This window comes from Heteronotia binoei, chromosome 6 (assembly GCF_032191835.1).
Source record: "Heteronotia binoei isolate CCM8104 ecotype False Entrance Well chromosome 6, APGP_CSIRO_Hbin_v1, whole genome shotgun sequence".
In the NCBI taxonomy this organism is placed as follows: domain Eukaryota; kingdom Metazoa; phylum Chordata; class Lepidosauria; order Squamata; family Gekkonidae; genus Heteronotia; species Heteronotia binoei.
The window spans coordinates 91,228,612-91,252,423 of NC_083228.1; the positions used below are offsets into that span (position 1 = coordinate 91,228,612).

At 44.2% G+C, this 23,812-nt stretch overlaps 1 protein-coding gene across 1 annotated transcript in view; it reads left to right on the top strand.

Moving 5' to 3' along the window:
* COPS9 (COP9 signalosome subunit 9) overlaps positions 1–23,812 on the top strand; it is a 40,153-nt gene that overhangs the window by 6,827 nt on the left and 9,514 nt on the right. The gene's annotated exons all lie outside the window — the stretch shown is intronic.

The window sequence follows — 23,812 nt, forward strand, 5'->3', positions numbered from 1 at the left end:
CGTGAGGTAGGATGGGCTGAGAGAGCTCTCAGAGAACTGCTCTTGAGAGAACAGCTCTGAGAACTGTGACTGATCCAAGGTCACACAAACAGCTGCATGTGGAAGAGTGGAGAATCAAACGTGGTTCTCCCAGGTTAGAGTCCACTCCACACACTTAACCACTACATCTAGTTGAAAGGGAGGGAGAAACCCCTTTAAATAAACCATAATAATATAATACATGCTATGCATCTACCACAAGGTTAGAAATGGTACAACCCAGCCCAAGAGGGTGTCAGTAAGTAAGATAAGGTTAAAAGAAACAGTCAGCTTGCGGAGCTGTGAGGTCCATGGCTGCTAGTTCAGTGCTATCTTGCTTCAATCCCTCAGTGTGCCAGTATTGTTAGTGGGACATAAGTGGTCTATGTGGAATCTATAAATGACAAGAAAGCTTTCCTCAAAGAGCAGCAATGGGGAGGGGGGAAAGAAGCACAAACTCTGATAGAAGAAATCTAAAAGGACAGTAAAGCAAGCAAGCAAGCGAAAAAACAACCCTCAATTGAGTATTAGGTTGCTAAAAACATTATAACATACTAAATACATTAGAAAACCTACTTTGGAGATCATTTCACACTAACATGACAACAGTTTGAAAAAATCAGTGAATGAGGATAGAGAAGAGCCATAGAAGTTAAACAAATTCTTTGTACTGATACTGTGCAAGATACTAGATAGATATCCAAATGGAAGCAAAGTTTTCAGAGAAGGCTTCTAAAGAACTAAGGTTACATTCGAATCACTGATACTAGGAAGTAAACCCATCACTTCTAGAAATCACTTTTAGAAATCACTGAGAATGTCAATCAACTTATGGATAGGAGCAGGGCTTTTTTGTAGCAGGAACTCATTTGCATATTAGGCCAAACCCTCCTGATGTAGCCAGTCCTCCAAGAGCTTACAAGGCTCTTCTTACAGGGCCTACAGTAGGCTCTTAGAGGATTGGCTACATTTTGGTGTGTCACCTAATATGCAAAGGATATCCTGCTACAAAAAAAGCCCGGAAGTAGTAAATAGACCCCCACGCATTATTAATGAACAGGGTGTGGCCAGTGACATCACTTCTGGTGACATCACCAGAAACTGTGTCAACCCCATGCATAATTAATGAAGGGGCATGGCCAGTGACGGCACATCCCGTGATGTCACCGGAAACTGCATCATCAGGGTCATGACTCCAATGGCATCACCCAGGAGGACGGAAGTGACCTATTTTGGGGGTGCCACCATGATGAAGGCACCCCGCATATTTAATAAAGCACCTCTCACCAGGAGGTGTCCTATCTAGCCCCACCCCCATGTGACCTAGCCCCACCAATCACCATGACGTAGCTACCCCGTATATTTAATTAAGCACCTCCTCCAGGAAATGACCTTACTGACTCACACCACGTGGCATAGCCAGGCCAATCAGCGTCTACATCCACCCCGCTGTGACGTAGCAGCCCTGCATATTAATTGAGCAGGCTGGAAATCACATGTGTAGCCTCCTCCCCTTCTCCAGCGCCACCCACTGCAGCATCATTAAACTTCCGCCTGTGGCACCCCACCCAGGAAAATGAGGGCCGCCACTGAGAAGGCCTGAGTAGGTCCATGTGACCCCTCTAACAACATGCCAAATCACCCCTGGCCAATAGCAAATGGGCTGGGGCACTGGGGCCCACCCTCACCAGGTTATTTTAGGAAAGAAGCCATTTGTGCTTGAACACACACGCGCAGGCTCTTATTGAGAACATGGACACTCCTGCCAGACCCTTGGTACTTTCCAGGCCCCCACCATTGGTGAGACAAAATTTTAAAAGGAGATATGTGAACAGTTCTGAGGATGAAGAATTTGTTCCCACAAAGCTCCATTTCCTGGAGCCTGTTTTTGATGAAGAGCCACGCGTTAATATGGACAGCAGGGAGACAACAGCTGACATGCTAGCTAAAAATCGTGTTTCCCAAATTTTGCAAGGCCTCCTGGAAGATTTCCCAGACACTCAGGAACTTATTCCCTACAGCACCCAGGTTTTCCAAGAGATTCCTGATTCCCAAGAGCTGATTCCAAGTGAGAACTCTATGGCACAGGTAATTTGGAAAAGGGGGGTGGGGGGAGAGTAGAAAAGGTTATTGGAAACAAACTTTGCATAGTGCTTTTAACTGAAAAAAAATCTGCTTTTATTTTCTAGTATTTTGCCTGTATTGAGTAACAAATTCCAGATTTAAAATTGGCTGAAGCCACAGAGGAGAATATTCCTTCAGAGGCGAAAATCTCCACGCGGGTATGGACCCCAGTTGTTGAGTGTTGTGTGGTAGGTGTAGGGGCTTGTCAAGGCTTGTGAAACTAAAATAAATGCTCTTTTTAACTGGAACAACAAAAAATTCTATTTGGCATGAGTCATTGCCATGAGAAAGCTTTTAAACATGAAAGTTTTTGAAGATTCTGACTGTATACCACCCCGAAAACGGAAATCAGCAATTTCAGCATTAGTTCGTGCTGCGGTCTATTCAATAGCAATGCATTGTATCAATAAATTTTTATATGATTCTTGTGAAGGATGCCAGCTTCAATCGCCCGGACAGAAATCTCACACATGAGTTTCTTGGTCTGAGCAAATAGTAGACCGCAAGGTGAAATTTGTAATTGATGAAATGTCAACACATTTGATAATGCAAGTTGTGACCTCGGTTGCCTATTCATTGAAATGTCTGCTCTTCATGCAAGAGAATATGGACCAAATATTTGACTTATTAAATAAAGTTGGAGACGCCTCAAATTCACGCAAAACTCTTGAAGCAATTTTGAAAAACTCTGACAGTGCAATTGTTAAATATGTTCAAGGCTATATCAAAGATTTGCACTGCGCCAGAAAAAAATGGTGTTTCTGTGATGTAAATTAAAGATGAGAGACAGAGATACAGAGACAGAGAGACAGAGATACAGGCAGACAGAGACAGACAGACAGGCAGACAAATAGATAGATAGATGGGGAAAGAGAGGGAGGGGGAGAGAGAGAGAGCGCTCCCTCACACACAGTAGTGGTCAGTTGGTCTTGATTAGATTAGGGTGACCAGATCATCTGAAGCTGAGCATAGAGTGGCTTTCTTTTGTTGCAGGGTAGTCTTGATAAGTAGTTTTAGGAGGGGCAGGTTCCTCTTCATAAGGTTGGACATGTTGACCCTTTGGAGGATTCAGAGGTGACAGACTGTTTAGTGTACTGTCTGTTTTCTTTTGTGCCCACTGGGGGCTTGTTTTGTTTTTAAGACATACGCAGCAGGCTGCTTGGGCAGGAAAAGCCCTGTTCTTAACCTCAATGAATCCGGCGTGAACACATTTAAATCCACCACCAGATACCCTTAAGGTTTTTGTGTTTTATCCTCAAAGGCCTCCAGAAAGAATTGAGACTTCCCCAGATACATTTGGCGGGCCAGAGTGGCAATCTGTAATTTGTCCCTGGGGTTTTTTTAACAGAACCAGGTATTTTGTATTTAAACTTATGGTTCTGGTGCTTTTTCCACAAATGAAAATATTCTGAGTAATAAATATAATGCTCACATTCTGATGATGCATGTATTTGGTAAAGGCTCTCTCAATTTCAGGGTTTTGACAAGCAGAGTCCATCAAATCATCCACTATAATCAGACTTACTTTCTTAACGGAGAACAGTTGATCATCATTTAGGGTTTCAGGCAAACCTTCAACAAACTTTACAGATGTGAATTTACAGAGGATTTCATCATACAGATTCTGCTAACAGCTGTAAAACCACACAACATTATCAGGTGATACAGAAAGCACATGTTGAGCATTGTCCAAAATACTTTTTACAAAGACGCTCTTGCCACAATTGCTAGGCCCTGCCAGTACTGCAGAAAATGGATGTTTCCACTTCTCTGACATAACACCAATGAGACTTATCCCAAAGCACAGAATATGATTGCCATGATCTGGATTTAATAAATGCTGCTGCTTTTTTTTGATAACTTCACTATAGAGGACAGTACTTATAACTCTCTTCCCTCTCCCCCCTCTATTCCTTATTACCGTCGTAATTAAGCGCAGGGTGCCATGAAGATGAATTTCAGCATTACTCTGCATGAGGTTTGACATCTGATTTATAAACTCATCAGCAGGAAAGCCACCTGCTGGCCTTCTTACAGAATGCAGGGCATTGCTTAGCCCCGCCCCATCGATATGGAGCTGCACTAAATCACCATCCTGGACTCTGGCTCTCATATTGTTAAGAAGGCTCTGAATAGCTTCCCGTATTGCCTCTTGTATGAGGACGGGGTGGCTTAACTGCTCTAAGTTTACAAACCTGAAGGCCTCTGAATACTGATCCATTGGCAAGTTTGCAAGATGTCGTTCCCACTCTCCAACTTTTTCTAGGCAAATCTTTGGTGTGTCAGGGCTAGGGGACGGTTTTTGTGGGAGTGACGAGGGGCTTTGTTCAGCAGCAGCATTGTTATTTGCCAAATTGGAGGTGGCGACAGGCTCTATCTCTGTGCTGAGAGGGGCACCATGAATTGAATTATCATTTGCACACTCAGAGGCAGGGACTGCATTGTTATTTGGCAAAATGGAGGTGGCAGCAGGCTCTACCTCTGTGCTTAGAGAGGCATCATCACCTGTGTTAACATTTGGCCTCTCAGAGGCCCTGACTCTTCTAACAAACCTTAAAAGAGAGTCACTTCTTTTTTGTCTAGATTTATTTGCATTCTTGAGGTGCTTTTGAGGGACTCTTTGCCAAACCTTTCTAAGTTTCAAATGCTTGCTTTTCCTTTGGTGTGTGTGACAAGGCCCTCTGACCTGCCCCACACCTATCTGCAGGGCTCCCCCATTTGGACATACAGTATAACTTTGTAAAATTCTTTCAGAGCCTTTCCAGAAACCAACAAGGCTGTCTTTTAAAGCAGCATTTAAGGAATTGCAAGAGCCATCTAGCCCCAAAGAATGAAAGCTTGTGGCTTGGCCGTTAAGTATTTGCACAGCAGCTGTTGTAATGCCAAGCAATTTCAACACACGCTCACGTATCTCGCTAAAAGGGGCATCTGTAGTGACAGCCTCTAACCTGGCTTGCACCCTTTTCCTTGCTTTTACACACCGAATAACTTTGTAAAATAATTTCAGAACCTTTCCAGAAACCCATAAGGCTGCCTTTAAAAGCAGCAATTAAGGAGTTGCAAGAGCTGTCTATACCCAATGATTGAAAACTGTTTGCATGGTCAGCAATTGTTTGCATTCCAGCTGTTGTAGCCACCAGCAATTTTAACATGCGCTCACATGTGTCCCTAAAAGACACATCCACATTAGCATTGTCAATTTTCTGTTTCTTAGAGGATAGTTCAAAAGGACCCTTTTGTAGGTGTTTACAGTCTGTTTGGTTTGTGTGTATTCTTTTCACTTTACCACATCCTTTTGGCTGGGGCGGGATGGATGATCCTTTCATGGAAGTCTTAAGCTTGGATTGCTGTGCTGATGTTTTGTGGCTGCATCCAGACCTCAGCAGGGTGGAGATCTCTGTACTCTGAGGATATCTCTGGTTTGTGACATCTATAGGAGAGAAGACTGAATAAAAATAAAATAACAGCATGGCCAAGCCTCAGCAAAAATATTATATATATAACCACACATACTATAAACATAAACACACATATTATATATATAAACACACAAAAATATTATATATATAAACACACATACACCTTTCAGGGTTCCTTTGTGTTTCATAGCACCCCCTAGCATTTCCTGGTCTGCTATGTTTTGCTTAGAGCCCACATGTGCTTCATCAGATTTGTGCTTTTTCTCATCTACAGTGGAGAGTTATTACATAGGCACAAAGTTAAAAATCATTTCCCCACCATATAAAAATTAAACATTAAGATTGCTTTTTTAAAATGAAAATCCAGAACAGTGAAGCAAAACTTAAAATTTACCAGACAGTGGTTTCAGGCATCTCTTGGTTTCCAACAGGAATAAGGGAGGAGGGAAATTTTCCTTAGAAGGCCCATCATCTTTGTCAGGGGCATGCTGGCCTAATAATAATAATAAATTTTATTTCTAATGAAAAAAAAACATTAGCTTTTTCAAACTGGTTTCTTAAAAAGGAAGAAGCCCTTCAATTCATTCAGAAAAACAGTCTCCACCTTCACACACAAAGGCAAATCAAATATTTACTACATTGTATTATTGAACGTATCATTTTCCACCATGCTTCACAGCCATGTGGCCTCTTCTGGCCTGCATATTAAAATGCCCAAAATAAGAAATATAATGCAGCCACCCCATTTTTAAATTATCCCCCACCACACACCCCTCTTATAAAAACAACAGCAAACTGATTTTAAAACAGAGAGGAATGCAAAATATACCTTTGTTTTTTGAAGACTTTTCTTCTGCCATATTTGTTCTTTTTCACCCCTGAGATTTACAAGAAATATTGAAAAGGACTGATCACAAAGAAACCTTTTTACAGCATTAAATTATTATCCCCATTTATGAAGTTTAAGACAAACACCTCAAGGTAAAAAATTCTCCCTTTAGTGCCTCTATGTGAACTGGAAAAGGATGTGACTCGCCCCTTAATCAAATCAAGAAAGACTGAAACAGCCCATATCCCCCCCCATTCATTTTCAGCCAAAGGAAAGAAATCTGCCTCTTTTTTAAAAGCATATTATAAAATATATAAAACAGACCTCTGCCATTCAGAAGACCCACCATAAAGGGTAGCTAAATATCTTTTCAGCTTGCAAACGTCTGTTAAATTAAAAAAACAAGAGTAGATCCCCTCTTTCTTCTCATTAAGCATGCTTGGGGCAAACAGGCCATAAACTAACTGCTTTACAGGCAGTAAAAGGATTCAAACAGACAAAATTTACAAGCAGTATTAATTTTTAATCACTTAGAAAAAAGAGTAGCACATGGCTTACCTGCAGCCTCAAGGTAAAGATGTCTTCTGAACTTCTCCTCCTCTGGCCAAAAAGGATGTGACTCACCCCCTAATCTAATCAAGACCAACTGACCACTATTAATAATAATAATAATACTTTTTATTTATATCCCGCCCTCCCCGCCGAGGCAGGCTCAGGGCGGCTCACAACATATAAATACAATGTACAATAAAACCATAATTCACGATAATTACACTTATATAAAACCATCATTAAATCAACTTGTATTAAAATTAACATTATGGTGCTATGACTCAGATCTTCTATAAAATTCAGTGGCTAAAACATATCCAGCGAATCTTTCTTGGCTCGGTATTAAGTGAAGGCTATTTTAAAGAGGTAGGTCTTGCAGGCCCTGCGGAATTGGTCTAAACACCGCAGGGCCCGCACTTGTGTGTGAAGGAGTGCTGTGATTGGTTCCCCCTGCCATGTTACTTGCTAATCCAATAGAAATTGTCCATGAATTGTAAAGGCAACCAGATTCCATCCATGTAACTGCAAAATCCCCCCCTTCCTTATCCCTCTCACACAACCTCAGAGAAGAAGCAGCCATGGTTTCAGGAAGCACATGGGAAAGAGGGTATGTAGTTTTTCAGAATATACTGCAATATATATAAAATATAAAATTAGGCTCTCCCTTCCCAAACTTTTTTTTAAAAACAGCAGCCAGTAAATATGGGAGCTAACCATCCTAGCAATTTTTAAAATGCTGCCAGATTAAATCAGTGTGCAGCCCCCCCTCCCTTGTAACACCCCTTCCCAAACTTTTTTTTTAAACAGCAGCCAGTAAATATGGGGGCTAACCATCCTAGCAATTTTTAAAATGCTGCCAGATTTAATCAGAGTGCAGCCCCCTCCCTCTCTCCCATGCAACCACCAGCCCTTCATTTCATGGGGGCATGCCATGGCATGTAATAACAGCACTGATTTCTTTAGAACGGTTCCTTTTTATTTACAGACAGTGAAAAAAAGAAATTGCAGTCTATTTACAAGGTTTATTTCAAAAACAGACCGTAAAAAGTAGCTGCAATCTCTCTTTTATTTACATCACAGAAACGCCATTTTTTTCTGGCGCAGAAAAAATGAATGAAAATGCAAATCTTTGATATAGCCTTGAACATATTTAACCACTGCACTGTCAGAGTTCTAATGTTTGGTCCATATTCTCTTGAGTTAAGAGCAGACATTTCAATGAATAGGCAACCGAGGTCACAACTTGCATTATCAAATGTATTGACATTTCATCAATTACAAATTTCACCTTGCAGTCTACTATTTGCTCAGACCAAGAAACACATGCGTGAGATTTCTCTCCGGGCGATTGAAGCTGGCATCCTTCACAAGAATCATATAAAAATTCATTGATACAATGCATTGCTATTGACGAAACTGCAGCACGAACTAATGCTGACATTGCTGATTTACGTTTTCGGGGTGGTATACAGTCAGAATCTTCAAAAACATCCATGTTTAAAAGCTTTCTCATGGCAATGACTCGTTCCCCGGGTGTCATTCCAAATAGAATTTTTTGCTGTTCCAGTTAAAAAGACAGCATTTATTTAGTTTTACAAGCCTTGACAAGCCCCCACACCCACCACACTGGGGTCCTAACTGTGTGGAGATCTTCGCCTCTGAAGGAATATTCTCCTCTGTGGCTTCAGCCAATTTTAAATGTGGAATTTGTGGGTCGATGCAAGCAGAATACTAGAAAATTAAAAGCAGATTTTTTTCAGTTAAAAGCACTATGCAAAGTCTGTTTCCAATAACCTTTTCTACTCCCACCCCCTTTCTCCCTTTCCCAAATTACCTGTGCCGTAGAGTTCTCGCTTGGAATTAGCTCTTGGGAATCAGGAATCTCTTTGAAAACCTCGGTGCTGTAGGGAATAAGTTCCTGAGTGTCTGGGAAATCTTCTTGGGAAATCCTCCTTGCAAAATTTGGGAAACGCCATTTTTAGCTAGCATGTCATTTGTTGTCTCCCCACTGTCCATACTAACGTGTGTCTCTTCGTCAAAAACAGGCCCCGGGAAATGGAGCTTTGTGGAAACAAATTCTTTCATCCTCAGAACTGCTCACATATCTCCTTTTAAAATTTTGTCTCAGTCTCCTGGAAAGTATCAAGGGTCTGGCTAGGGTGACCATAATGTCTGAAGGCCAGCCGGGGACACCTTGGGGGGGAAGGGGGGAGGCAGGGGTGCGCGCGCGAAGCGTGCGCGCCGCTGGAAACAGGAAGTGACGTCACTTCTGGTGACGTCACTTCTGGTGATGTCATGCCACCGCCGGAAACAGGAAGTGACACCACTTCCTGTGACATCATTTCCCCCGCGTCACCTGCCGGAAACGGGAAGTGACATCACTTCCTGTGACATCACTTCCCCAAATGACATCATTTCCCCCAAATGCCACTGCCGGAAACAGGAAGTGACTTCACAGCACTTCCTGTGACGTCCCCAAAAATCCCCCAAATATCACCGTCGGAAACAATTTTGTTCTCAAATCCTGTATATACTTCATCAGTATATGGGATAAGGCACTTTCTCAACTGTGCTGCATAATGCAGCCTATTTATTTTGTCCTGTTTGCTCTGTTGGCTCTATCTGCACCACCTTCATCACTTTCGGGGTGTGGATCCCCCAGTGGGGTGGTCTCCCGACTCCCTCCGCCGGCTGTTTCTGATAGCCCTGCACCCCCTCTTTCATTTGATATGTGTCCCGTGCGGGTGCCACCCTCCCGCCGGGAGATGCCGCAAAATGAGCCCCCTTGAGGCTTATGGCGGCAGGGCTCGGGGGAAGGGAGCTAGACTGCTGTTCTTTTGAGGGGTTATAGAGTGTTTCGAGCCCGTCCCTGTGGCATCGGTCCCATCATTGTGGGACCCAGGGGGCCGGCGCAGCGGCCCACCGAAGCAGCCTGTCACTAATAACACAGGTCGAGATGCAGGACAGGAACCCGGAAGTGACCGACAGGCTGCTTCAGCGGGCCGCTGCGCCGGCCCCCTGGGCCCTACAACGATGGGACCGATGCCACAGGGACGGGCTCGAAACACTCTATAACCCCTCAAAAGAACAGCAGGGGGAGGGGCTAGCCAGTGACATCATTTCTGGCATGAATTGCATAAGAAGCAAATACTACAGCAACACCTGATGTGATGTCATGGATTCAAAGTCATGCTGTGAGTGATGTTATGGTGTTATCCGCAATGCTGATTGCCCTCCATTTCCCCAGAATCCACCACCCCTGAGCTGAATGATGGCAGGGAAAGCTGGAGCAGGCCAGGAAGTCACCTGCCAAAGCAGAAGGGTCTTTCTCACTGGGACCCAAGGTGGATTGTGATAAAAATGTTTCAATCAGTCAATCAATGGATTACAACAAGACATGGTATTTTAATCTAATAGCAAAGATTCCTAGTCTGACAAAAACACAGTTGGTCTGGGATTGTAAAATAGGAAAACACCTCAAACAACACATGCAGATTAGGGTTGCCAGGCATGGCCCGGCACAGCCTGGCAACCAGCAGGAGCAACTCGAGGGTGGGGTGTCCTCAGTGGCAGTTTGATGGCACTCCCAGGGAAAACCTGGAAATATTACTTGGGTCAATTTAAGAATAAGAATTGTACTTGTCCTGGCTTGACTATGAAATAGTTGTCTTTCTTGGGCGAAGGAGTGAATGGCCAGCCTGGGCGAGTATAATCACTCTGAAGTCCATGAAGTCTTTGCTACAGCCCAAGGATCACTGACTTTTTGTCTGTTAGCAAGTCACCCCACAAAAAAGCATTATGCATATATGTAGGTTTGTCGGCTCACCCCAAGGCAATTATTGCTAGGTCTTCAAGGCAGTTTTATATGTTTTCCAGATGCACAGCTGAATATAAATCAAGATAAAAAGATTGCTTCCAATTTTACACCCAAGGAAACAGCAATTTTTGTCAAGTTTTCCAGTACCTAGCCCTTACTGCTATGTGTATGTATAAAGCAGTGTCAAGTAACAGCCAACTTACAACAACCTCAGCAAAAAGCTTTCAAGACAAATGAGAAGCACAGCGATTTTGCCATTGCCTTCCTCCTCAGAGCCTTCCTTGGTGTTCTCCCTTGCAGATAGTAACACTGCTTAGCTTCTGAGATCTGACAAGATTGGGCTGTACCATGCCACCTTCCCTTCTGTACCCTTACTGTTAGATGAAGCCAATTTAATTAAGCGTGGGAAAAGTCACAAGGTCAGCTGGTGGGGCAAAAAATCCACAGGACACACATCTCTGAGACCATTATCTAGGACCACAAGAATACACAAATTGACAAGTCACTCAGTGCAAATCAAAGACAAACTCACCCACCGATCCCAACTTTAGATAATACTTGCCTGCAGAAGTTTATTTGCTTGACCCTAGTGGTTTAATTGCCATTTATTTTTTTCTGTAAATAAATATTACAGCACTGGAAGTCAATAAATATTACAGCACTGGAAGTTAATCACTGCCACTGATTAAACAGGACGTGTTTAATCGCTCTGAAATAGTTTCCACTACATTTTCACTGTATCATCTAGAGTACTCTGCAGATTACTGTGAGTTTATAATAGCATGACACTCTCTGGTTGGACTGGCTGCAAAAATCAAAAGCAAATGTGTTAGGAAATAAAGCAGACAACCAGCTGCTTTCTTCCAAAGGATATCCTATTGTGGAAAACTGGCTCATGTGTCCATTTCTGACTGTCATATATAGGCCCACCCTAGGACAAGGCATTCATTGTTGCCAGTTCCAGAAACTTTTCCCACCTGGGAGCAAATCACACAAACAAGTGCCATGATGCAGTGCTTCCTAGTCCCAAAGCAGCCTTCTGAAAGCTTCCATTGATTCCTGCCTTCTGAATAGTGACTTGAATGTCTGCTGCAGCCTCCCAGAGAAGCATCTGCAAAAAGTCCTTCCTTTAAGCCCACTGATAAGTTCTGCATTTAGGTAGGAACAATTCAACGCATGGTTATAGGATGGGGGCGACTTGTCTTAGCAGTAGTATGTGCGAAAAGGATCTAGGGGTCTTAGTGGACCATATGCTGAACATGAGTCAACAGTGTGATACGGTGTCCAGATCATGTAAAGTGATGGTATTGCTTTGCTCTGGTAAGACCTCACCTGGAGCATTGTATTCAGTTTTGGGCACCGCATTTTAAGAAGGATATACACAAGCTGGAACGAGTCCAGAGGAGGGTGAGGAAGATGGTAAGGGGTCTGGAGACCAAGAAAGGATGAAGGAACTGGATATGTTTAGCTTGGAGAGGAGGTGGCTGAGAGGTGACATGATCACCATCTTCAAGTACTTGAAGAGCTGTCGTATAGAGGATGGTGCAGAATTGTTTTCTGTGGCCCCAGAAGGTAGGACCAGAACCAATGGGTTGAAATTAAATCAAAAGAGTTTCCGGCTCAACATTAGGAAGAACTTCCTGAAAGTTAGAGCTATTCCTCAGTGGAACAGGCTTCCTCAGGAGATAGTGGGCTTTCCTCCCTTGGAGGTTTTAAACAGAGGCTAGATGGCCATCTGACAGCAATGAAGATTCTGTGAATTTAGGGGAAAGTATTTGTGAATTTCCTGAATTGTGCAGGGGGTTGGACTTGATGACCCTGGCAGTCCCTTTCAACTCTATGATTATATGATTAGTGAAATGCATTACTGGGAAAGGGGCAGTATCGCTTAATTCCAATGGTGTGAACTAGCAAGTGAAAAGGGATGATAATTTAGGCCATTCTGTAGCAGAACTGATCAAAACCAGGGGAATGAACGGACTGCTGATATTAATGCTTATTCCAGTGATCACATGTGAATCCCAATTACATTTTCCAAACAGTAGTGGACTCATATTTGTTGCTCAGAGTTGGTCCATACATTATCCAGATTCCTTGGTACAGGACAGGTAGTAGACGGAGCCTGGCTGCAGGAGAGAAACCAGATGCCCACCGTTGTCCTCTCTGGAAAGGTTTGGCAAAGGCTGCAGCAGCTGTCTTGCTGGTTGCTTCAAAATGCATTGAGTCCACCTGGCAGACTGGGAGGGACAGCAGGTACAATAGTAACAGATTAACACTTATCCAGGAAACATTTAAAAGCAGCAATAATCAACAATGAAAACCAGAGAGGTGTGGGATTCTAGCTGCAATTCTAAACCATCACTAGAGAGTAAGCTCCATTGAATGAGATTTACTTCTGAGTACACATTCATGGACCACCAAAAAGACAAATAAGTGAATTCTAGACAAAATAACGCCTAAACTCTCCCTAGACTCTAAAAGGACTAAAGTAAGGCTATCATACTTCAGTTGCATTAAGAGAAGACAAGAGTCACTGAAAAAAGACAATAATGCTAGGAAAAGTTGAGCAGGAAAGCAGAAGAACACAGTTCCAGCTGGCTTGGCCAGGGCTCTGGCTCAAAAAAAGGTCTCCAGCAGGGCTCTGGCTCAAAAAAAGGTCTCCAGCCATGTGCTCCCAGACTGCACACTCTGTCCTCTGCCACCTTCAGCCTCCAACAGGCATGCAAAGAGAGTGAGAGATGTGGTGCTGCCCATGAGCACCCTCTCCTAGGAGAAGCTAGGCCTGCTGCTGCCCGTTCCACCACACATTGCTTTCTCTTTCTGGCTGTGTTTGGAGGGTCGAAACAAGGTCTCTCATTGGGCTATGTGAGAACACACATACATGAAATGCAAGTGATGGCACTGTACTGTTCTGTGTCAATATACAAAAAGTAACCTACTGAATGGGTGATGTAATTTCTGGTAATGTCAGGGGATGTGGCCTAATATGCAAATGAGTTCCTGCTGGGCTTTTTCTACAAAAAAAGCCCTGGAAAGAGCCAATGTGAAATTGATTGACTCAGTCAAGGAAGTCATGGCCCTCAGTTTGCAAGACCTAAGCAAGGCTGTTAACAACAGGAAGTTTAGGAGAACGTTAATTCATAGGATCACCACAAGTTGGAAGCCATTTGATGGCACTTAACACACACATACCCATCTGTAGGATTGCATGGCACATTAATTAAACTATGCTTCAACTTAAAAGAATACTCAGTATACAGAACATTATAGCTGAGAACCAATTCCAGAGTACAAACTACATATTTGCTCCTCACCAGAGGGAGTCCATGACATGCAAATATCTTCATTGTTGTGTGTAATTCACATAGCAACAACAGCACTAATTTATGGGAGAACTTTTTCATTCTTACTTCTTCACATAACACATATGTAACTAGCAGAATTTTCTGCAACAGAAAGGGGTGATAACCACTAATGCAGATGGCTTGAAAAGAGATTAGATGGTCTATTAACATTAGGGTTTGTAGAATCTTTCGGGCTCAAGTGCCGTGTTCTACTGGAGAAAGTTTTCCTTCCAGACATTTCGTTCTCAGCTGCGGAGAACATCCTCAATGGTGTTGCAGCCGGAGCAGGCGCTCTGACCTTCTTGGCTGCTGTGCATTGACTCAATGCACAGCAGCCAAGAAGGTCAGAGCGCCTGCTCCAGCTGCTACGCCACTGAGGATGTTCTCCGCAGCTGAGAACGAAACGTCTGGAAGGAAAACTTTCTCCAGTAGAACATGGCACTTGAGCCCGAAAGATTCTACAAACCCTAATGTTACCAGCCGTGGAAACCTGAAATCTTTGGTCTATTAACAGTTGCTAACTACAATGGCTGACTGATACCTTGTCCATATGCTTATCAAATGAGAATGGGGGAGATGCACAGGAAGGTCCACTGGGCGGTGGCAATAGTAGTAGGCAAAAGAGAAGTTCTGGTATTACTGGGCAGTGGCAGCAGTGGGAGGAGCCTGTTTGTTGGGCCTCCTTGCACATGGCATAATACAGCCCACTGCACAGGAAGATCTTGCACTGGGCGGTAACAAGCTGCACTCATCTCTGGTGTTTATGCATCTCTAGCTGGAGGCCTTCTGAAACATCTAGTTGGTCACTGTGGGGAACAGGATGCTGGACTAGATGGACCAGTGGTTTGATCCAGTAGGGAGGGGGTACCTTCCTTCTTTATTAACAGTATTTTCCCAGCAAAAGACAAAAGTACTCACTTGGACAAAGATTTTGGGATTGCCTGGAGCAAATGGTGAGCAGCTGTGCTTCTGTTGTTCTGTCTGTGGATTCTTATGAAATTAGAGATCTGGGTGCAGATCTGTTTGATAGGCAACTTTGAGCAACCAACTCAGTTTCCTCTCTGTAAAATGAGAGTAACAATTGCAAAGATGCATAGTAAGAATGTGTTGTTCCTTTAATATAGAACTGGGAGGTGTCGGGGGGCGGGGTTAAACCTAGTGTCTTAAATTTTAAAAGACCCCAGTCAATTTCATCATTGAGAATGCTACCCAAAACTTCTATCCATAAGTGACTTTGCAAAATAATGCCATTATAAACTTGACCTTTCATATCTCAGCATACCAATTAATGTGCTTGCAGGATAGGGTCCAAAATCCAAAAATTAAATTAAATTAAAATATTTATATCTATTTAAAAAATATTTCTATCTAACAAAGAAACTGTTTATCAGAGATAGAAGAATAGCGGATACTGAGTTCTTTCAACCAGTGTTGTGTTATTGCATGTTTCAGTGTCTGCCTGGGAACTGCAATGGCTGGTTTGTCAAGACTTGTGTTTTCTTGGAATTTCCAGTTCTTGTTGGGCACGTGACAATAAACACAGAATAACAGAGAGACAGTCTACTATTGAGTAATGCCCCACATGCCACTGCTGCTACAGATGGAGCTTAGGAGACAGGGAAATGTGTGTGCTTTCAGCATATTAAAAATGCTGCATGGTACAAGAAAGTACAGAAGGTACTCTTTGGACAGGCTCCAGCTAGAGTGGAATTTGATTTGGCATGCTGAGTTAGGCATTTACATATATCCTCGCCAAGCAAGTGAAAAGCAGAGTCAAGTCTTCTGCTCCAGAGATTTAGAATTAAAAACAAAAACAAAAATAAAATTGATCAATTGTTCTGTAAGCCAAAATCATTTTTTACCCATTGGAACATAGCAGGAAAGCTGTAGGCAAAATATTCCCTTCTCTTATTCTGTTTTTTAAAAATAAAACCTTTAGTGGTACTATTTCATTTTTAACTCCTCAAGCTGTATTTAGCTTTGGGAAGTCATATATAGGTGACTAGTGAAGTGAAAAAGTCTTCAGAAAGGCAGTCATCATAACTGTGTGTTGCAGATGTATTTTCCAGCAAAAGAGGGTTCTTCCAAAGTTATGGGTGCCATTAAATATCTTGATACAGTCTGTGAATGACAGCCAATCAGTGAAGGGCTTGGGAGACCACAGAAGTCAGACCCTGCCCACAACAACATGTTTTTGAGGCACACTGGCCCACCCTCCTTCCCTATCAATATGATAGGTTTAAGCAGGTTACCATTTGGCTTAACAGCAATTATTTTAGTCTCCATAAAGCTGGCCCAGATGGGATGATTTCCCCCCCTGCCCTGCCACTTTACATTTTCCTGGAGAAGACGGTGTTGTTGTTACAGTGGCCTGATATTTTAACTGACTAGGGCACAAACAGCATAGGCAAGAATACTGCAAGTTGCTAGAGCAAATAACACTAACTGGCAAGCACTCAGAACCATTTATAGATGAGGAACTTTTCCCAAGATAGCCCATCATTGCTGCGAACAGCTGAGTGGGCTGGGGCAGGAAAGCTCTTGGCGGCTGAGCAGCATCACCTGAGCCCTTAGTTGCTTGAGCAGCAATGCTGGAGGAGGGAGATAGGGTTTAACAGCTCTTGACATTGTTTTATCCGTAGATGGAGACAAACAAGGCCAGTGGGAATGTGAACTGCTGCAATCAGGGCTGGTTTACCGAAACACTGGTAGCCACAGTAGACTGCTTGTTAGCAGCAGTTCACAAACTATCTAAGGCAGGTTTTCTGCTCCAAATCAACCATTAACTATAAAATACGTAAATGTCACGTTCTCAGGGTGCAGGCAGGCAGGAGTCCAAAGCCAGTCCAAGATCAAAGTCCAGAAAGTCAAGCAGGAGCCAAGTCACCAATGCAGAATCACAAACCGGAATCAGAAGTCAGTGTCCAAAAGCCAAAAGGTCAGGGTGCCAAGGAAATCAAGCAGGTCAGGATCAGAAAGGAGCGTGGATGCAAGTCAGAGAATAGACTTGTTGTTTCCACAAGGTTATCAGGTCCTGGGTGGGAGCTGTATGGGAGTCTCAATCAGCCTGCTCCCTGGGTGGCAGTGACTGTTAGAACTCAGGGCTGAGAGACCTGAAGCATTGGCATGCCTCATGTCTTCGCTCTGAAAGTTCTTTCCGGAGCCTGTTTTGAACTCTTGAGATGGAAGGAGAAGAGCTTGGAGGAGATTGATCATCAGCAGCTGACAATGGTGCCTGGAGAGTGAATGATGGGCCAGTTGCTGTTTGTTCAGCTGAGGAAATGGCTTGCAACTTTCAGGTCTGTTAACCCTTCCAGCTCCTCCTCGTCAGGGCTCATGACACTAAACTCATTAACTGCACACATGTCTCTTGTGCCCTTATTTGGGGGGTTCTGGTACAAAGTGAGATAAAAGCAAAGTTTGAAACAGCTGTTACATCACATTTTCTCATACTCCATGCATACGATATTTGTGTACAACTTAATATGTCACACAACTTAATTTATCCAAAAGTAGTAGGATCAGAAATATTTGGATACTTGAATACAAAAATATTCCGCACCACCAACTGATAACACATACCACTGTGAAGTCAGAGATATGATAATACATTACTGTCTCTAAAATGTTAACTGTGGGAACATTATAAATACGCATTTTTGTTAAATGTTCAGAGATTTTATAGGGGAAATCCCCTTCTTTTCCAGATGGCAAATAGTTTGCTGCAAGATGAAGTGATAAACTCTTGGCTCTTTATGAGTGCCTATGTCCTAGAGCACTGAGAATTCATCTTGGGATATGCTACATAATTGCAACTAAAAACCACAAAACCAATTTAATCCCAGTTGTGCGCTAGCATGTCACAGCTCCAAATGTTTTCTGTCAAACCTGGTATATTTTTTGACTAGTATAAGGGAAATTATTGAAGGTTTGTGATGTGTTGAATATTTGAAATTGAATCAGCAGCGGTTTTTGATAAAGGGTCTAAAGTGAAACATTAAATTCTGGGAATTCAAGCCTACTGGTTTCTGCCCGTTCTGTAAATTTTTATGTCTTATGGTTGTTAAATTGTTTTATGGTTTTTATCTTATTTATTATATGTTATGCCCATGCATATGCATGAATATGTAAGCTGCTTTGAGCCCACTTTGGTGGGGATGGTGGGATATAAATGGAATTAAATAAATAAATAAATAAAGCTTGGGACACGACTGATTGCTGTATGCTATATGACCTGGAAGCGCCAACTGATCTGGAATGCAGTGTGAATCCTGACAAAAACGCCACAGATGGCACATATACACCCTGTGCTGCAGCTACACTGGCTCCCAGTGGAGTACCAACCAGGTTCAAGGTTTTGTTGGCTTTTAAGGCCTTGAGTGGCCTGGGACCACTTCCTCTGGTATGTCCCTGGGAGATTGCTATGCTACACTGAAAACACTGGTGATCCCTGGCCCAAAGATATCCATCTCAGGGCTTTTTCAGTCCTGGCTCTTACCTGGTGGAACTCTCTGCCAAACATCACCAGGGCCCTGAGGGACTTAATGCAATACCATAGGGCTTGTATGGCTTTTGTTCCACCAGGCTTTTGGTTGAGGACAGCAATGGTTTCCATCATGACCGGAACCCTCCTCTTTTCTTTCATCTTTTTTTCATTTCTGCCTTCTCCATACCTTGCCTGTGAGGCAGAAACACAGTCCAGAATGGGTTTAAAATCAAATTAGTGATGCCATCTGGACTCACAACTGGAGATTATTTAATTGAATTTAAGGAATGACTTATATATTAATTTTAACAATCTTATGCTTTGATGTTTTTAACTTCTGTTGTACATCGCCCAGAGTCCTGCGTACTCATGGACTGCATGATCCATAAATGGATGATCCATAAATTTAAAGTATAAAATATGAATAAGCTCATCACTCACACTTTGGAAGCTTTGAACAATGATGTCATGGTGTAAGTTGGCTGACAATACCACACTGAAAAACAAAAGCAAAAAACCAACATCAAGGTTCTTGATTGAATTATGGCCAACAAATCATCTTTCAGCAGATCTGACATAGTTGTAACAGCTAGGGAAAGGCCAAATAAGATTTTCTCAATCTACAAAGCCATGGAACAGTCCAGGCACAGAAATGAATTTAATCAGCAAGTATGTCTGGCACTCAAGGCTATGGAGATGTTGCTGTATTATAAATTCCTACCCACCATTCTCTGTGTTTTTCCTTTTATTTTGTTTTAAGGCATAGACAGTAAAAAGAATAGTCTGCTGTAGGCCTTGAATTCAGCAGGAGCTCACAGGAGCACAGCTCCTGAACCTTTCTGAGGGTTCCCCTCCTCCTCCCCACCTACTTTGTCCATTGAATAGTAGGTGCAGCTGCATAACAATCCCTGGATTAGGAGAGCGGGCAGCCAGCCAGCCACCAGGAGCTTTGCCATGCCCCCCGCATTAATCCCTGGAGAAGCCCATGCCACCCTTTTTCCACTTATGTGATTTTGGGAGGCAGGTGGCTTGCTGGCCTTTTGACTGTGTAGGGAGGTAGCCAAGCAGAGCCCCAGGTGAGTGAGGCCTGCTTGGGCTGGTTACCTTCCTACACACCCAGGGCTCTCACCCAGGGCTCTCCTTTCTTGTGTTGGGTTGCTTTTGGCTGGTGGGGGACAGCATATGCTAATGAGTTATTTTATTTATTTATTTATTTTTCACATTTATATCCCGCCCTCCCTGCCAAAGCAGTAGGGTTGCCAAGTCCAATTGAAGAAATAGCTGGGGACTTTGGGGGTGGAGCCAGGAGACTTTGGGGGTGGAGCCAGGAGATGTTAGGAGTGGAGCCAATATCAAGGCTGTGACAAGCGATGCAGCCGCAGGTTCTCGCGCCGCAGCCGCACTAGCAGCTGTCCCTCCCTCCTCCTCCCGCTCATCCTCCCCGCCCCTCCGCGGCCGCCTGAGGCTGGAGGCCTGGGTGAAGCAGGGTGGTGGCACGGGCATGGAGAGCGGGGCCGGGGGCTGGCGGGGCTGTGCTGCACCCCTTCAAGAGCTCCCTCACCACCCTGGGCCGCGCCTGGCTCCAACGCCTCCGCTGCTCCGGTGCGCCCGATCTCCTCGCCGCGCTCCTGCTGCGCCAACGCCGCCAGCGAGGCCCTCGGCCGACAGCTCCTCCGCCGCCGCCACCTCCTCCTGCTGCTGGGCACCAGCGGGCCCGCCGCCTACGGCTTCACTGGGCGGGGAGGGGGTGGCTGCGGCTCGCCATTTCCCCCCTCCCCCCGCTTCCGTTTTTGGGGGGAGCGGGGGAAGAGGGTGGAAATCCTGGGGTCCCCCGCCAGGGCGCGAGGGTTGGGACCCCTACAAAGCAGGCTCAGGGTGGCTCATTATGCTAATGAGCTCCATCACCTGTTTTTTGACAAAACGACCCCTGGTCTGCTGTAATGGATTCAGGCAGCTAGCCTGAGTAGCTGGAGACAGCTTGTAACGATTGGCTGGGCTGTAACCAAGGTTATATGAATGTATTGAAATGCAAGAGGCTGGCAGCAGGAAAAATGCCTCAGAGTTGAGCTTGTGTTTCGGAACAGTTCAGTTCAGTCTGGGAACTGTGGAGTTCAGTCAGAGTACTGAAGCTAGTCAGTTGTGAAAGCAACTGGAAAGGAGCTGAGACAGCCTGTGGGCCGAGTTCCTTGGGAGACAGAACAATTTCTCTGTGAGAGAGTTATTGGGCAGAAGGGGGCAAAACCAGGCACCTTCTGTGAAGAGAAACTCTGAGGAGATCTGTCAGCACATCAGGGCAGACTCCTGGTTCAAATGAGAACACTCTAACACACTCTAACAAGGAGTCACCTGCGACTCCTCGAGCGCTTTCATCAGCGCTGCCTTCGCACCATCCTCAACGTCCACTGGAGTGACTTTGTGACCAACACTGAAGTCCTCAAGTGGGCGGAGGTTACCAGCATCGAGGCAGTGCTGCTGAAGATGCAGCTGCGCTGGGCAGGGCATATTTCTAGGATGGAAAACCACCGCCTTCCCAAGATTGCCCTGTATGGCGAACTCTCCACCGGCCATTGAAATAGAGGGGCACCAAAGAAGAGGTACAAGGACTCCTTGAAGAAATCCCTTGGCACCTGTCGCATCAACCATCACCAGTGGTCTGACCTAGCCTCAGATCGCAAAGCATGGAGGCACACCATCCACCAGGCTGTCTCTTCCTTTGAGAACGCACGCATAGCTGGTCTTGAGGACAAAAGGAGATTGAGGAAGAATCGCACTGCTACAGCACCAACCCCAAATCAGACTTTTCCCTGCAGCCACTGTGGCCAGATCTGCCTGTCCCGCATTGGTCTTGTCAGCCACCAGCGAGCCTGCAGCAGACGTGGACTATTGCACCCTTCTTAAATCTTCGTTCGTTCGCGAAGCCAAGCCGAGAGAGAGAACACACAAATACTGGGACTGGATTCTTGTGGCTAGGAGGGAATCCCAAGAGTCAGACTGGAAATCTAGCTGGGGTAGGATACACAGGATGGCTAGTGTGGTTAGTGTGTACGTCTGTGAGGGAATATTGATCTGGCACAAGTCAGGAGTCCTCAGTGTGAATGGCAAAGAGTGTGTGGACTTTAATTATTTTTATGATTTAAAAAAGCCTGAGCATAGAGCTATTCCATCTCTGCCTAGTGTTCCTAATGCCAAGAAGGCACTGCCTGCCTTTTCAAGTTTTTATATATTCTTAAGCCTGCCATTTTATAGTTTAAAGCTATCTCAGCCTGATATATCTCTGGTGTTTAGAGACTCATTATTTTGTATTTCTGCCTGCCAACTGATTTGCCTTTAAATAGCCTAATCAATATTATTTTAACCCCCCTCTCTTGCCTTTTCTGATCCAATAAATATTCTTTGTGGATTTTAAAATGTCTGGTGCCCAGTTTTTATAGTTCTAACAGGATTTAAGTGTGCGTGCCAGAGGTACTGGAGGGTGGGTGACAGAAAAATTTCATAGTGGTCACCTTCCCAAACTTGTTATTACCTCAACCAGCTTTTTATTGGGGAATATTAATATTTCTTAGCTCAAAATGGTAGTCGGCAAGAGGTGAGGTAAAGCAGGATCTCTGTCAGTGATTACAGAGATAGACCACTGAAATCCTTTGGTTAAACTGAGGAATTTTATTATAGGAAATGATTTTCAAATGGTTACATCCCTATCAAGCATACCTTGAGCACACGAAAATAGTACAAACAGGCCTACGCTATGGAATAGCCCTATTCATCACCTCTGAAGTATTCTTTTTTCTTGGCTTCTTCCGCCTAACCCTAACGTGCTTTCTCGGACAATGTCGCGTCATCACTGATACGTTGTGAAAAGTATTGTTAATAGGCCCAGGTTTATAAGAGTCTGGGCTTTCAACAACACATTACATGTTCATCATTCTTGACAGTGGAAGACCATCAACAATCCCTGCACTTGGCCTGTCAGTGTGTCCAATGGACACAGCAAGGCATGTGCTTCTGTGGTTGTCAGAAAAAACAATTGGAGGGAGAGCAAATCGTGGCGAGTTATCCCCAATCTGAGAAATCAATAAAGGATGATCAGCCCTCTCCCAGATAAGAGTCCCCACACTTAACCACCACACCAAAATAAAGTGCACAACAGTATCATCTTGAAAGCATCGCACCCCCACCCCCCGGTCCATGGAAAAAATGCCTTCCACAAAACAGGTCCCTGGTGCCAAGAAGGTTGGGGACCACTGTTTCAGAAGACGTGGGAACAGTGATATATCATAGGGTGAAACCGTTCAGGCCAGGTCTCAGGGACCTGGTTCTCACGTTGCTCCTGTCCATGAATTGTGGGAATCCAATGTGAAGTGTCGCCTGGGAACAGAAGAGATTGATCCGAAGGTGAATACTATGAAGAGGTAGTTCCATTCGATACCAACCTGGACATTCTAAAGTTCTGGATCCAGTGTTCATTTTCCCAGATCCAGTTGACAAAAATCCTCCACCACTGCGAGGATCTTGGGAAGACCCACCAGCGGCGTGAAGAGGATGCCTCCACAAGACCAACAAAGTAGGAGGAATTAACAGTGCAGCAGATATAACAACGGTGGTTCCTTCCTCTATGGCTAGCGATGTAACGCTGCCTGAGAACAGATCACCTTCTCCGACAGGCAATCAAACGCTGGTCATGTTTCCACAAAACTGACAGAAGCAGGGAGATGATCCCCACTCCCTGTGACAATAGACCAGCAATTGTGCCTGATATTTCCACCTTCATGTTTAGCTATATCGCTATTTGGTGTTTGAATTTCTGCGGGAAAGCTAAACATGGACTTTGCCAGCCAATCGGATTGAATAACCATACAGAAGGATCATGAAAATATGGCGAGTCCGACACAAACACTTTGCCAATGAAGCGTGTGCGCATGAAAAGCCTGTTTTTTCCCTCCGCTGGGGTGCTTGAGCTGGTGATTATGCACATGCGCTACAAAAGCAATTTTTATTAAAAAGAAGGTCCAGATCCAGACTGGCCATCTGATTGAGCAACCACGATACAGGCGCACGATGAGCCGGGCTGAGAATGGAACATCTGATCTGACGACCATGCTCCAAATTATAACAGGTAAAAAAAAAGGCGACTTGGTAATGGGGGGAATTGCACATGTGACCGGGGCACTAGACTATCATTCTATTACTGTTCTTTCAATAGCATGTATTGGTAGGGTTGGATCC